The sequence below is a fragment of the Ambystoma mexicanum genome, chromosome 4p (assembly GCF_040938575.1).
Source record: "Ambystoma mexicanum isolate Mex_15411 chromosome 4p, UKY_AmexF1_1, whole genome shotgun sequence".
NCBI classification, from domain to species: domain Eukaryota; kingdom Metazoa; phylum Chordata; class Amphibia; order Caudata; family Ambystomatidae; genus Ambystoma; species Ambystoma mexicanum.
The window spans coordinates 458,074,725-458,088,195 of NC_090927.1; the positions used below are offsets into that span (position 1 = coordinate 458,074,725).

At 46.8% G+C, this 13,471-nt stretch overlaps 1 protein-coding gene across 5 annotated transcripts in view; it reads right to left on the reverse strand.

The window, feature by feature from the left end:
* HPCAL1 (hippocalcin like 1) overlaps positions 1 to 13,471 on the reverse strand; it is a 1,330,750-nt gene that overhangs the window by 389,894 nt on the left and 927,385 nt on the right. Inside the window, exon 5 of one of the 5 annotated variants that reach the window (XM_069605979.1) lies at positions 370 to 483. The exons of the other annotated variants lie outside the window; for them this stretch is intronic. The gene's annotated coding sequence lies outside the window, so the exon portion shown is untranslated. The remainder of the gene's footprint in view (positions 1 to 369; positions 484 to 13,471) is intronic. 5 annotated transcript variants of the gene reach the window in all.

A 13,471-nucleotide genomic window follows, 5' to 3' on the forward strand; every position in this document is an offset into this window, starting at 1 on the left:
GAGTTTTCATTTATTGAAATAACAATGTCTGCTATTTGCTTTACATGCCTCTTTCAGAATGCCCATACATCTTTGATGCAGCCGAAGATGCCCGCACTCTATGACCTCAGGAGCCAAGCTGGTAAGTTAAGAGTTTGAGGATATGGGTGTAGTGTTGTCACCTGATCTTGGGATAGCATGTTGTAGGGGCAAGGCAGTTTCACTCAAGGGAAAATGCATCTTCATGAGATGCGAGAACCATGGCTGAAAAGACAACAGTGGTGCTACTAAGATCAGTGCAACTTGTTCCTGGTGCATCTTGTGAAATATTCTGTTCAGGAGAGTAGTTGGGGGAGTTTGAGGGGTAAAGCGCAAGTAAATGTCGCTCACCATTTGATCCAGAGATCGTTCCACTGGGACATTTTTTCGGATACCTGGAGGTGTAGTCTGGGCATTACGCGTGGTCCACTGTTGCAAAGAGGTTGTAGTCTGGATGGCCCCATTCTGTAAAGACATGAAAAAGGTGCTTGTGTAAACACCACTAGTGTTCTACGGGTAGATTAATGTTTCTGCTGAGCACATCTGCATGAAGATTGTGTTCCGCTGGAACCTGTTGTGACAGGAGGAACATGCTGTGTTTGAGTGTCCACTTCCAAATGCTTTGGCCCTTTGTGGCCAGCCCTGGAGAGTCCGACCCTGCCTGCTTGTTTATGTAAAACATGGCCTTGGTGCTGTCTGTCTGGACTAGAACTGACTACCCCTGCAGCTGTTGTTGGAAGACTTTTAGGGCTTTGAAGACTGCTACAAGTCCTAACAGGTTGATATGTTTGTTTGCCACCGATTAAACCTGCGAGAAATAGGGATTGTTTGTCTATTGTCATTAGGGACAGGACCCAAGAATGGAAATATGGTTAATTATGAGCTGTCAGATGGGAGCGGAGTAGCACCATGATTTTTGTGCAATAGAGACCTCTTGGATATGCATGCAATGTTGCCTCTATGATCCCGCTTCAATACGACGTATTCACTTAAAACGGATAACAACATTCAGCATGTTCAATAATGCATTTACCAGACCTCATGAGAATCATTGGGTTGATTTAGATTCATGTGCGAAGGGAGGATTCGATAGGTAATATGTCTGCTGGATTCACACGGCACACTTCGTGTGGAATCGAAGCGTTGTTACAGCTTCTAAGGCCTACTTATCCTTGGAAGGATTCCCATAGTAAGATGGCTGCCAGATAGACACCGCACAGTGCATATGAACGCGAGGAATCACCATAGTTACCAAAGCTATTTACACAGACGTAGGGCATCCGACCAGTAATCTGGTCTGCTGCCCCACGGTCTGTGTGCTTGTTTAGTACAAACAAGTAAGTCCATTACTGTATTGATATCTCAGTTACAATGAAGATGGTGATGCTAATCTGCCACGCTAGAGCTGGGTGGACGGAGTTAGCGAAGACTGTCAAAGTGATTCTTATCCTTGTTGTGATAGCAACATTTGGAGCGCGTTCACTTAACGACACAAGCTGTATACAAAAAACGGGTTTACCTATTTCTTAGAATAGGTTCTATTAGTTTCTTACACATTGTAGAGAGGTAGAAATCTCCTCATGAGTATTGTGAACAAAGGACCACACAGCGAGTCTACACAGATCGAAGCTGGGTGAGTGTTGAAATTCTATCTGAGTTGGCACAATGACACCTCTTAGCTTATTTGTTACCTTGAGAGAACAAACCAGTAACAGTTATTCATTTCTGTATAGGTTAGACTTCTCTTAACCATTTTTGAACTAGTTGAGGTCATTCTTCATCATTTTTTTTAATCACAGCAGCTAGTTCGGCCACCTCTTGATATCCGCCTTGTCATGAAACAATTTCATTTGAAGCTGCTGCATTGATGCAATCTGTTTCTCGGCAGCCAGCTCCTTTTCAAGTCGGAGGACACTCGCCTGCAACTCTACATTCTGTTGCATGCATTCCGAAGGCTGCATCAACAGAATGTAGAGTTGAACCCTTGTCTTCCTACAACAGAACACTCCTTTACCTTTTCCACAGGTACCTGTTGCAGGCAACCTGCCACTGGACTCGCCTGCCCTATACCTGTATCCCAGGTCTCACTCAAACCTGCACCACACGCCACAGTCTGTGCCAGTTTGTCATATGGACTCTTTGTCCACCCTGGGATTGGCACCTCAGGACAGTTTCCGGCACCTCAGGACAGTTTCCGCCTGCAGAGCTTCCTTTTATCCTAAATAGGGAACTTATGGTGTCAATAAATGTTTCACGTCCTTACCAACAATACCTTAAAGCACACCCACTTTCTTCCCAAACAAAAAGAAAACTGCCTTTCTGAGTCCAAGCTCCAAATTCATCGGGGGTCTTTGGCATCAATAACAGCACAAAGACCCTGCTCACAGCACCATAATGTTTTGCTTTCCTGTCACGTGTAGTGGACCTAGAACCATTTACCTTATTACACGGACCAAAAGTTCTTGGACTCGAGCACACACTTAGACCAATAATTGGAATATAATCAGCCCTTTACAGGCCTTTTTTATTCATATAAGATATAAGCATACGAATGACTCTTGGAGTAAATATAAGTGGTTATACATAGCCACACGCACAAGGATAGCTACAACCAAAAACAACATCACTGTTAGTGCAGTTGAAGGAGAAAGCTTCATCTCAGCCACTACGACACTACCCAGTCCCAAGGCAGGTAGGCAGAGAGATCACATATGCTAACCAGGTCTGGAGCGGAGCGCCCTCCCTCTCAGCGAGACTTCATCACCCGGAGTTCCAATTCTCTGTCTACCACCAGGATACCTCTTCTCTTATGAGGGAAAAATCCCCACCACCTCAGTTTGCCAACCGTCCCCACCCGAAGGACAGACAGAAAGCATGGGGAGCACAGAGTGGAAAAATACAGTTAGTAGTAGAAAAAACAAGTTTGTCTCCCGCACGCTCATTCCCAGCACCCCTTATCACTGTACCTGCACAACTCTGACTCCCTTCTTGGCTCATCATTGATTTAAGCAATAGAACCCAAGTGTCGGGGGTATTACCGTCTCAGGTAATGCCCCGGGGCCCATAGGTAAGGACCCGAGCGAAAAAACACCAAGAAAATGGCCGCCGCCATGGAAAGGGAAAACGGAGTCCGTTTTCCCTTTCCATGGCGGGCATCGGGAGCGGACGCGCTGGGAACACAAGTGTTCCCAGCGCGCCCGCTCCCGAAAAAAGGATAAAAAATAAGGTAAGTGGGGTTTGGAGGGCGGGAGTGGGATGGGGGAGAAAAAAAAACGAAAAAAAGAAAAACGTACCTGCGTCCCCGGTGGGGGACGAGGGAAGCCTCCAGCCAGCCCCGCTCCGAGTCTCCACACGGCTGTAGGCTTTCCTCGTCCCCCGCCGGGGACGCAGGAACAAGAAGGTAAGTGGTGGAGGAGGGGGGAAGGGGGAGGGGGGGAGGGAAGGGTTTTAGAAAAAAAAGAAATTCCTTACCTGAGTCCCCTGCGAGGGGCGAAGGCAGCCTCTCAGCCGCGGGGAGGCTCGGAGCGGGGATGGCCCCGCTTCGAGCCTCCTCATTGGCTGAGGGGCTGCCACGCCCCCCGCCGGGAACAAAGGCCGTGGAATCCCGATGAAGGGATTCCCGGCCGGGTAGGGACCTGGCCAGAGCCAATCAGAATGGCTCTTGCCTTCTGATTGTCTCTCGCCGGGTTACTAAAGAACAATACACCAGCTATCCTCCACAGTGAGCTCATCTGCTTAAAAATATAATATCGCAGCCGTGGCAGAATTCATGCTTGCTAACTGAGCCCACAGAAAGGTAGACTATTGCGGTTTGGAAGTGAATGTCCGAAATGGCCGCGCACCAGCGCCATGTTTTTTAGCTCATTTCTGCAACGCATTACAGGGATACTGCTTAAATGAAGTCCAGAGTGGGTGTGATCAGCAGTGAAAGGTGGGCAGAAGGCAGAAAGAGAGAGGTCATATTACTTTTTATTGCCACGGTTGTTGCTGAAAGCTGTATCAGCTTAGGCTGCTGGTTTCCCTCAAATGAAGCCCAAGGGGGTACAGGTCAGCATTGGTTGACAGGCGGGAAGAGGGAGGTCACATGCAGCTGGCTTACCTAGGATGCAGAGAGCAGGGTTTTGTCCCTTTCCAGACCCTAACAGCACCAAACAGGAAGTGCAGTTTTACATACCTCTAAGCTCTCACCCTTTTGGTGGCTGTCATCTGCCATTGAATCATTTCACTCACCCGCTAAGCCCCTTACGTCCTTACTTGCCCTTACACATCAATGGACTCTCACCCGCCGAAAGCAAAATCGGCTATTTTCATCCACCCTGGGGACACTAAAGGATGAGAGCTATGCTTTTTCTTCATCTGCCCTTTGCTTCGGCGAGAGACATCCTGTCATCTAAGAGTTCAGAAAGGGGCAGGGCTAAACAGTCTGGCGGGCCAGAGCTCACAATGTCTGCATCCACTTGCACCAGCTGACCAACTACAAAGGTTCTGGAAAGTTTCCATGTTCATAGCATTACAAATAATGGCCCCCGAAATTGACTATGTTAACACATTAATACAGGCACTGAGAAAGCTTTCCCTTTCCATTGCTCTGCACACGTTTGTCACCTGTTCCAACAAATTCATTATTGATGTACAAAGCATCCCCAATCTGCTTCTGAAGCAAAACGTATAATCATTTAAGTAGGCAAATGAAGTGTTAATTAGCTGTATCAACAACACAGGCAACTATTCTAATTAAAATTATATTTTGCCACCTCCAATTCTTGGTGCAAGGCTTTCGTGCGTGCTGGAACAATCTCACGCCCTCTTCTACTGGAAACCACTGCGGCTGCCTAGCCTTGCCTTGATCTGGAATTGAGTCTTATCAAATCTCGTTAGCATGCAAACCTCTCTTCGAACAAGACTGAAGCCTAAGAAAGTGTCAAAGAGAAGTTATAGATTCTCTCACTACAGAGCGAGGCCCAATCAACAGGCCACCAGGAAGAAAATCACAAAGATCGGACTCTTTCAAGGACTAATACAGAGTTTACTTTTGGAGATGTACGTACAACCTTTAGCATGCCCTCCAGGAAGATAAATACATTACATATTGAATCTTTGAGGCCCATCATTCAGCGAGTGGGAGAAGCTGCTATATACACTTCGCCCCCACACACAGTCAGAGTATTTCCATGCAGCACAAGCCCCTCCCCTCAAGATGACACTGCATAAAAACGTCCAGAAGCCCCACAATTCCTGGCCATGAGAAGGAAATACGCATCTTTCACGTGAAAGACCAACCACCCTAAAATCAGGACTTGCCAGAACCCTCAAAAAAACACATAATTCCTAGAATACTCATCAGTAGCTCACCATACCCAGTTTTGCTCTGGGGGCGAGCAGTCCATTAGAGTAAATGAAATCGATTGGCGATACAAACAGAATTACAAGTTAGTGTTGTTACTGCAGATTAAAATCAATAACTGGAATGCTGAGACCTCCTATTGCACAACGAGAGCTTCCTGGAGGCAGACATCACTCAGAAATTGATTAGTACAAAGTAATTATGCTTGTTCAAGATGGATGCCCACAGCTCGCCTGAATGCCACGTGATAACCTAGTAACTGAGCACAATGAAAGAGCGGACTGGATCACTTTCCTCCTACTGCTGGAGAAGCAGAATGCGGCCAGCTTCCCAAGTAGCTCAATAACTGCTGTACACAGAAGGCGACAGATTATAATGAAGCAACAGCCATTTGCTGAGAAGACTGCATACGCATGAAGAAGGCGCTGTCGCCAAGGTGGGACAATCAAGGTAAAACGCTGATAAGCTTGGCATTACGAAACATAAGGGGATGAATCTTAAAATGAGCCTTCATGTTCTTAAACATCTCAGTCTGATGAACAGATATCTGAGTCAATGTGCGCCACTGATAGACAATGAGCAGCGATCTACAATGGCAATGCTTCATAGACTGGCCAGATAAGCTCTCAGGTCATTAACATACCACAAAGATGACTCCTTTTCACATAAAATTCCCCTGCCACTATCAGAGGCTGAAGTGTACAAAGTAGTGGAAGTATGTTCCCTGATGGCCTGCCCCGCTCCCCACCAACCTGATACACAATTCCGTACCTGCGTAATGCCTTTCCTCCACTCCACCCCATAGCACTGTAAATTACAAATGTACTACAAAAAATGAAAAAAAATACAGTGAAAGAAAATGCATCTTAAAAGACCACCATTACTTTCAATCATTGTCCAACATAGCATACAGCTTCATACACTGTCCCCTTCCTAATCACCCATCATTCACATCTCTTAAGGGACATGCCAAAGAAGTGACCCCTCTCACCATCCCATTACCTACACACACAGCTGTGCCGGCATCAATTTCACGATAATCATTTGTTCAAATGGGTAAGACAAATGCTGATCACTGCGTGAGCAAGGCTATGAGGGGGCTGGGGATGTGACAGAGCAGATGAGCAGGGCCCAGGTTCTAATCCCCAGTTAGGGGGCAGCAAACAACTAACGTGCACATCCCCTGCCTCCCAGGAATGGTTATCAGTGTCCCATGGCTAAGAGGAACATCCTTTCCCTTTTATTTGCTGCTCACTTCCACCCCTGGGCTTTATTTCCTTCTCTGCAAAGATAAAGGATTATCACACTTGCAGCCTTTTAAATATATGCCACATCCAGCAAAATTGATTAGATGATTCAACTAACTTTGGCAAAAAAAATTCCAGCTTAATCTTATCCCATTTTACCTAACAAGATGATGAAATTGAATGGTACTCAAAGGAGGAGTTTAATAACTTCACTAAAGTTACCAAATGGATTTGTTTTCAATATAGGTATACAAGCCTTGAAAAAGGGTAAGTGGTGAGCAAAACATACGTCAACTTTCTTGTAAGAATAATTATTTGCACCCGTGAAAGGGAGCTCACCCAGGTGACTTGAAACTCAGATGAGAACACACAGTGTACCACCCGTGTTTTCTAGCCATGCAAGGCCCTTCCTTAGATGCCGCCATGTTGATTGTGGGGATGCAAGATGGGGCCTCTCTCTGTTGTCTCCCCACAACCTCAACCTCCCAACTACAAGCAACTCCACCCCTTCCCCCACCCTCAACCTCCCCCCTACAAGCAATCCCACCTCCCTTCCCCCAACCTTCCCACTTAACTGCTGAACTCCAGCCCGCCCACGGCCTCCATAAATAGAAAAGGGACTAAGTCCCTTTTTTATTTACTATACCGGCCATCTTGTTTTCGTGGTTTTTATGGGAGATTGGGCTCACGCAATACACACACAGCCTGTCATGTCGTGATCAAGGGAAAAGAGTCCTCCAACATCGTTATGTGGGATGACCTGCACTTGGGCTTGGACCAGGGGAAGTGGCGTTGTGCTAGGGAGAGGGTGAGGGGAAAGCCAGTTATGTTCATGATGGCATGTAATAAAGACGCTTCTTAATTACACCGGCCGTTGTGTCGGTGTCCTGTTATTGTTCACCAGAGATCCACCGTCGACATGTATCCATACAGTCGACATATATCCATACAGATTTACCTCACCACTACTGTGCAAAGGGGTCATCATCATCATATGCACCCATAAGGCCCACACAGCACAGGCCCAGCCACATGTCCTCAAAACTGAAGTGAATAGCGGATGCATCCTCAGCTTTAAAACAGCGGTGGAAATGGGCCTTGTAAACATTCTATAGCAACTAATGGCCCATAAATACTTTGCGAAGCTCGAAGACATTGAAGCACTGCTCTCAAACCTATTTAAAGGACTTGGAAAGCTGAAGAACTGGAAAATTCAGCTGCATAGCAACCCGGATATCAAGCCTGTTGTGCACCACTACAGGGTTATACCCATTAATATACAATGACAAGTCGAAGAAGAGATCAGCAAACTTCTGAAGCAACAGGTCATCGTGCTGGCGTCAGGTCCCACCCCATGGGTGTCACCCATAGTTCCCCTTCCAAAGAAATCACCAGACGGCTTCATTCGACTATGCATGGACATGACGAGAGCAAACGAAGCAATCGAGCGGGAAAGACACCAAGCGGCCAGGATAACCGATATGATCCATTTACTACATGGCGCAAACATGCTTCTCGATATTAGACCTCAGAAAAGGTGATCATCAACTCGAGATGTCACCTGAACCCTGTTACATTACAGCCTTCATTACCCACATGGAGCTTTTTCAATACAAGCGCCTCAGCTTCGGCCTCTCTTCCGCGGCAGACATTTTTCAATAGGAGATCCACAAAGTAATTTGCCACATCCCCAACTGCCTCAACTATTCTGACAAAGTCCCAGTGTTCGACAAATTGAAGGAATAACATGATGCAGCTCTACACCGGGTGTGCGCTGCACTCGAAACAACGTGTCTAAATCTCAACAAAAGCAAAGGTGAATTCGGGAAGGGTCCGCTGCGGTTCTTCAGACACATATTTTCAGATACAGGGATGTGACCCGACCCAGACACGGTGGCGGCACTAAACACTGCAGAGCCACCTCAGACCTTCACTGTTTCCTAGGACTCACAAGGTACTGCTCAAGATACCTACAGGACTACGCAACAGTCAGCAACCCCCTCCTCCTACTTATGTGGAAGGACCACCCTTTGACTGGTCAGCGGATTCCCGCAAGCCTTTGATACCATCCGCAATAACATCTCCAAGGCAGAACACATTGTCTATTTCAACGCAGAAAGGAAAATGGAGGTAATTGTTGATGCCAGTCCCGTGGGCCTGGGAGCCATACTTATGCAGCAAGACCCCGCTGACCAAGCCAACCAGTTCAAAGTGGCATACGTCAGCAGAAGCCTCACACTACAGAACAAGCATACTCACAGGCAGAAAAGGAAAGCCTGGTCATAGTGTGGGCCTGCGAGCAGGGGTGTTGCTAGGTCTGGAAACGATCTGGGGCTACGCTAATGTCTGAACTGTTTGGACTGGGGGCTAGCTAGCCTTTTGGTTGTAGCTCCTGAGATTCTATCCGGGGCTACAACCAAAAGACCAGAGGCTATAGCCTCCTTAGCTCCCCCCCTAGCAACGCCTCTGCCTGCGAGTACTTCCATCTTTTCCTATACAGGAAGGCATTCACCGTCATTACTGACCACTAGGCCCTCCTGACGATCTACGGAGACCCAAAACCAAGAATACCACAGAGAATAGCACACTGAGGGCTAAGACTACAGGACTATATGTTTGACATCATACATCACCCTGGCAAGAAAGATAACCCAATCGACTACTTGTCAAGGCATCCCACAGGGCTGGCCCAAGCAGGCCCCTCCATCGCTGATGCATATATCAATTATGTAATTTACCATCTACAGACCCTGCCGGTTGATTGGACCACTCTTGTGAAAGAATCTGAAAGAGACCCAGCACTTGCGATCGTGGCTCACTGCATCAAAACAGGGAAGACAACCCACTTAACTAATCAGGCCAGAAACAAGCAGGAATCTGTACGGGATGACATAAGATGTATGGAGTTAGTGAAGGATGAACTGACAATCGTGGATAACCGCATCATCATGAAGGGCTGCAAAGTGATAATCCCACAGACACTGAGAGAAAAGACAGTCATGCTGGCACATGAAGGCCACTGGGGGGATGGTATCCACAAAACACCTCCTATGACAGAAAGTATGGTTCCCCAAACTGGACGCCATAGTCGAGGATGTAATAGGCAGATGGACCATCTGCTCTCAGGTCGGTCCGCCCTCTCATCCCAATCCACTGCAGATGTCCCTGCTCCCAGATGGTGCCTGGGAAGAACTGGTCGTAGACTTTTTCTGACCACTACGAAACGGAACCTATGTACTCATATTAATTGACGAGCACTCACGCTTTCCAGATGCCCAGCTGATAGAATCAACAGCAGCTACCTGCATCATCCCTACACTAGATCGCATGCTATCGACATACGGGATACCAAAGATCATAAAGTCAGACAAGACACGCCTTTGACTTCGAGAACGTTGCAAGCTACATGGGCTTCCAGCACAGGAAGATAACTACACGATGGCCCGAATCTCGTTGAGTTTCATGGCCAATGTCAAAAGAACACTACAAATAGCCAATATTGTCAACAAGGCATTTGAGCAAGCTTTGTATCAACTTCTGCGTGAATATCAACACACTCCACACAGAATTTAAGGAGTCTGCCCATCCGACCTCATGTTCGGCTGAATGGTGAGAGCATGACTACCTGAAAGCAACAAACAAGCACACACAGTGCCCCTCGAACTACAGGCCTAGACTTAGGACCATGAAGAGAAAGAAAAAATGAAAGACAGAGGAGACTCCCCCCGAGGGGTGAAAGAGTGCGACATAGAACTGGCAGAGCATTTACTAGTACACCAGTCGAAAGTAAGAAAGGCGGATTCCACGTTTGCACCTGAGCGACTGGTTGTAACCAATAAAAAGGGTACAATGATAACGGCAAGTAGAGACCAACAACGGTCCATAACACTAAACTTCTCATTCTTCAAGAAACTCAGAGGCCCAACGCCCATCACATAGGAAACCTCATGCAGCAACCCGAATGATCCGGTTGAGTCATATCTGGAGGACGGCGAGCAGTCAGGGGAAGAAGCCAGCAGTGGAGAGGCGGATGAACTACCACCCGTGAATGAGCACAACTTACTGATGCAACCTCAGGAGCCTCAGAGACTGATCGAAGAAATGGGGTAAGCCACGAGCGGATCTGATATGTTAAAAAGATGTCATGTCGTGATCATGGGCAAAGAGCCCTTCCACATCATTATGTGGGAAGGCCACGTTTGGGCCTGGATGAAAGGAAGTGATGTTGGGCTAGGGAGGGAGCAAAGGGAAAGCCAGTTATGTTCATGACGGCGTGTAATAAAGATGCTTCTTAATTACACCGGCCGTTGTGTCTGCGTCCCGTTATTGTTCAATTGTTCACCGGCCTCTCTGCTCGAGTGGCCCACGAAGCAGGTGAGGCCCAATTTGACAGAGCCCATCTCCACCAAGAAAATATATTCACACCCAGTGGTGTGAATACCAATCTCCCCTGCTTAGAGGGGGCATAAAGGGCCGGTATCAGTCCCAAGACCCCGGAGAGGCCCTTGCGCTAGGGCTGGCAGGCCATTACCGGCCCTGTACGCCCCGCCAAGTGGAGGTGATTGCTATAACAGGCACACAAATAAAAGTGGATACATTACGAAGTTTAACATCTTTAGAGAATTGTACTTATTGCCAAGAGAGATGGCGAGAGTAGGGACATAGGCAACATAATTTTCACAGCAGAGAGTGGAGGAAGTCTGTAGTCCCATAATTCACAACCAGACACACCTGGGATGAGCCAACGACTTGCTGAGTGCACATTGCACTCCCTACCTATAGCCAACAGTTCGGGTAACAACTGATTTGCCATCCATTCGTAACTAATACGATTACATAGAGAAATGAGCACAGAAAACAGTAACCAAAAAAGGATTTCGCTGAGGACAAACAATGACGTACATCCCATTTCATGTTTCTCCAATAGCTGCTCTCTGTGATGTTTTCTAAATTAATGTTTCTCTTTACAATCAAAGTTCAGTGGACACACAAATGGGTGCTTTGTACAAGTATACAGAGCAAGCCCATCAGTTTTGAGGGATGACGATGTGCGGGCTAGTTAAACAATCAATATAATCATGGCACCTGAGCAAACCAAATTAATGTCTGTTGCTTTAGACTGAGCAAAGCCAATTTAGGGGATGTTACATGGTGACCACATGTTCAAGCTGCCATCCTATGGTAAAAGTGATCTATTTAGCACCAGTTGCACGCTATCAATTACTCCAGAGCGCAGTGCCTAAACGAATAGCCCAAATGTCAGACCAGGTACATAGATTAGGGCCCCCTTGAAATGTATAGGCATTGCCACTCAAAGCCAGTGGAACTTTGGTAACTTGGGAGTAATGCTGATCTCTTATTCAGGTTGAAGACTAAGATTGCTGCCCTGTTCTAGGTTTGTTGAAGTCCATCGAGCACTATGCTGGCAGCCCGGTGTAGATGGCCGCTTAGACAGGATCTACTGCAGAGTGAAACAACTGCTAAAAGGGACATGCAACGATAAGTGGCCAATCATAGCCAATTCATTGGGGAATGGAAATAATAATTACAGCTTGTGGACATGAGATTAGAGGTTATGTTTGAATTTAATACCAATGCGATCAAAGCTCTGGCGCAGTCAAGGGGGTCAAGCCCATCAAGGCAGGTTACTAAACAGTAGTGAGTATAAGAAAGGGGATATGATCACCACATGGCAATCATGGGTTCCATGTCCTCCCCTTTCTCTCTATCCCAGCTGGCTATTATAAACCGTGTCAGGAAAATCAAAGTGATATCCTTGGCTGATGGTCGTAAAAACACTTCGAAGAGGGGTCATATGGAGCTAAGTTCAGAGATAATGCACTGAAATAAAAAAAAAAATGAGCAAAAACTTGCTTTGCAGCTCATTTTGTAAATGCTCTAGTATCAGCGAGCGATACATCAACTGTGATGGAATGCCATCTGCAAAGGTACAAAAACCCTTGCTTTTTGGATTTGTATTAATACAATTATGTATATGGACGACAAGCAGTGGTTGTAACTGCCTGGCACGGGTGTCATCCTAACAGAAATGTGGGACAATAGCCAATAAGCTGCCTTTGGATACTCCTGAGTGAAGGGCAACACCTTCCTCCCAGAGCACAAGCACCCTCACCAGGAGATCCCCTGGGATCAGTGCTTCAAAGACAGCACTGACCTAAACCAAGACACTCTCACACCAGGGTGCTGATGACTGGAGTCCCTTTGAAGTCAGCAGGCATGGGAAGGAGCGCAGCTGGAGTAGCCAGAGGAGAGGAGTAGGATGAGAGGCGCTTCGTCATCTCGATTTCTGCTAGGGCTCTCTACTGATTCCTGTCTCTCCCCACTTCCTCCATATAAAGCCCTCTGGCTATGATGTCGGGAGGCAGCCTGGATTCGACACCTTACAACAGGCTTGTTTGGGCCAATCGCCTGCAACATTTAGCCTTTAAAAAAGAGATAAACCCTCTCCTTAGTTGATTCATCGTTTGACTTAAGATACAGGATTTACTGGACCTCTGTTAGGAAAACAGCCCATTCCAAAGTTCTTTGCAATAGAAGTAAAGACAAAAAGCACCGACATCAGAGGCAAGCTCTGATCCCTAGACACCCCCAGAGAACAATGCGAGTGACACTGCTGCAGATTTGAGTGGGCACCATGTTCATTCAAATTTAAGAGTGTAGTTAAGGTAGGTATTTTCTGCAGTCCTCTAGCCAAAAAGGCCCTAATTGCACTGAGGGCTGACTGCTTGAATTAACTGTGTCCTGACTGACAAGTCCCAAACTATGGAACGGCCTCGCATGTGGATACATGCAGCATTCATATAATGTGGTTGCAATACACAAGTTCATAAAGACTAATCAG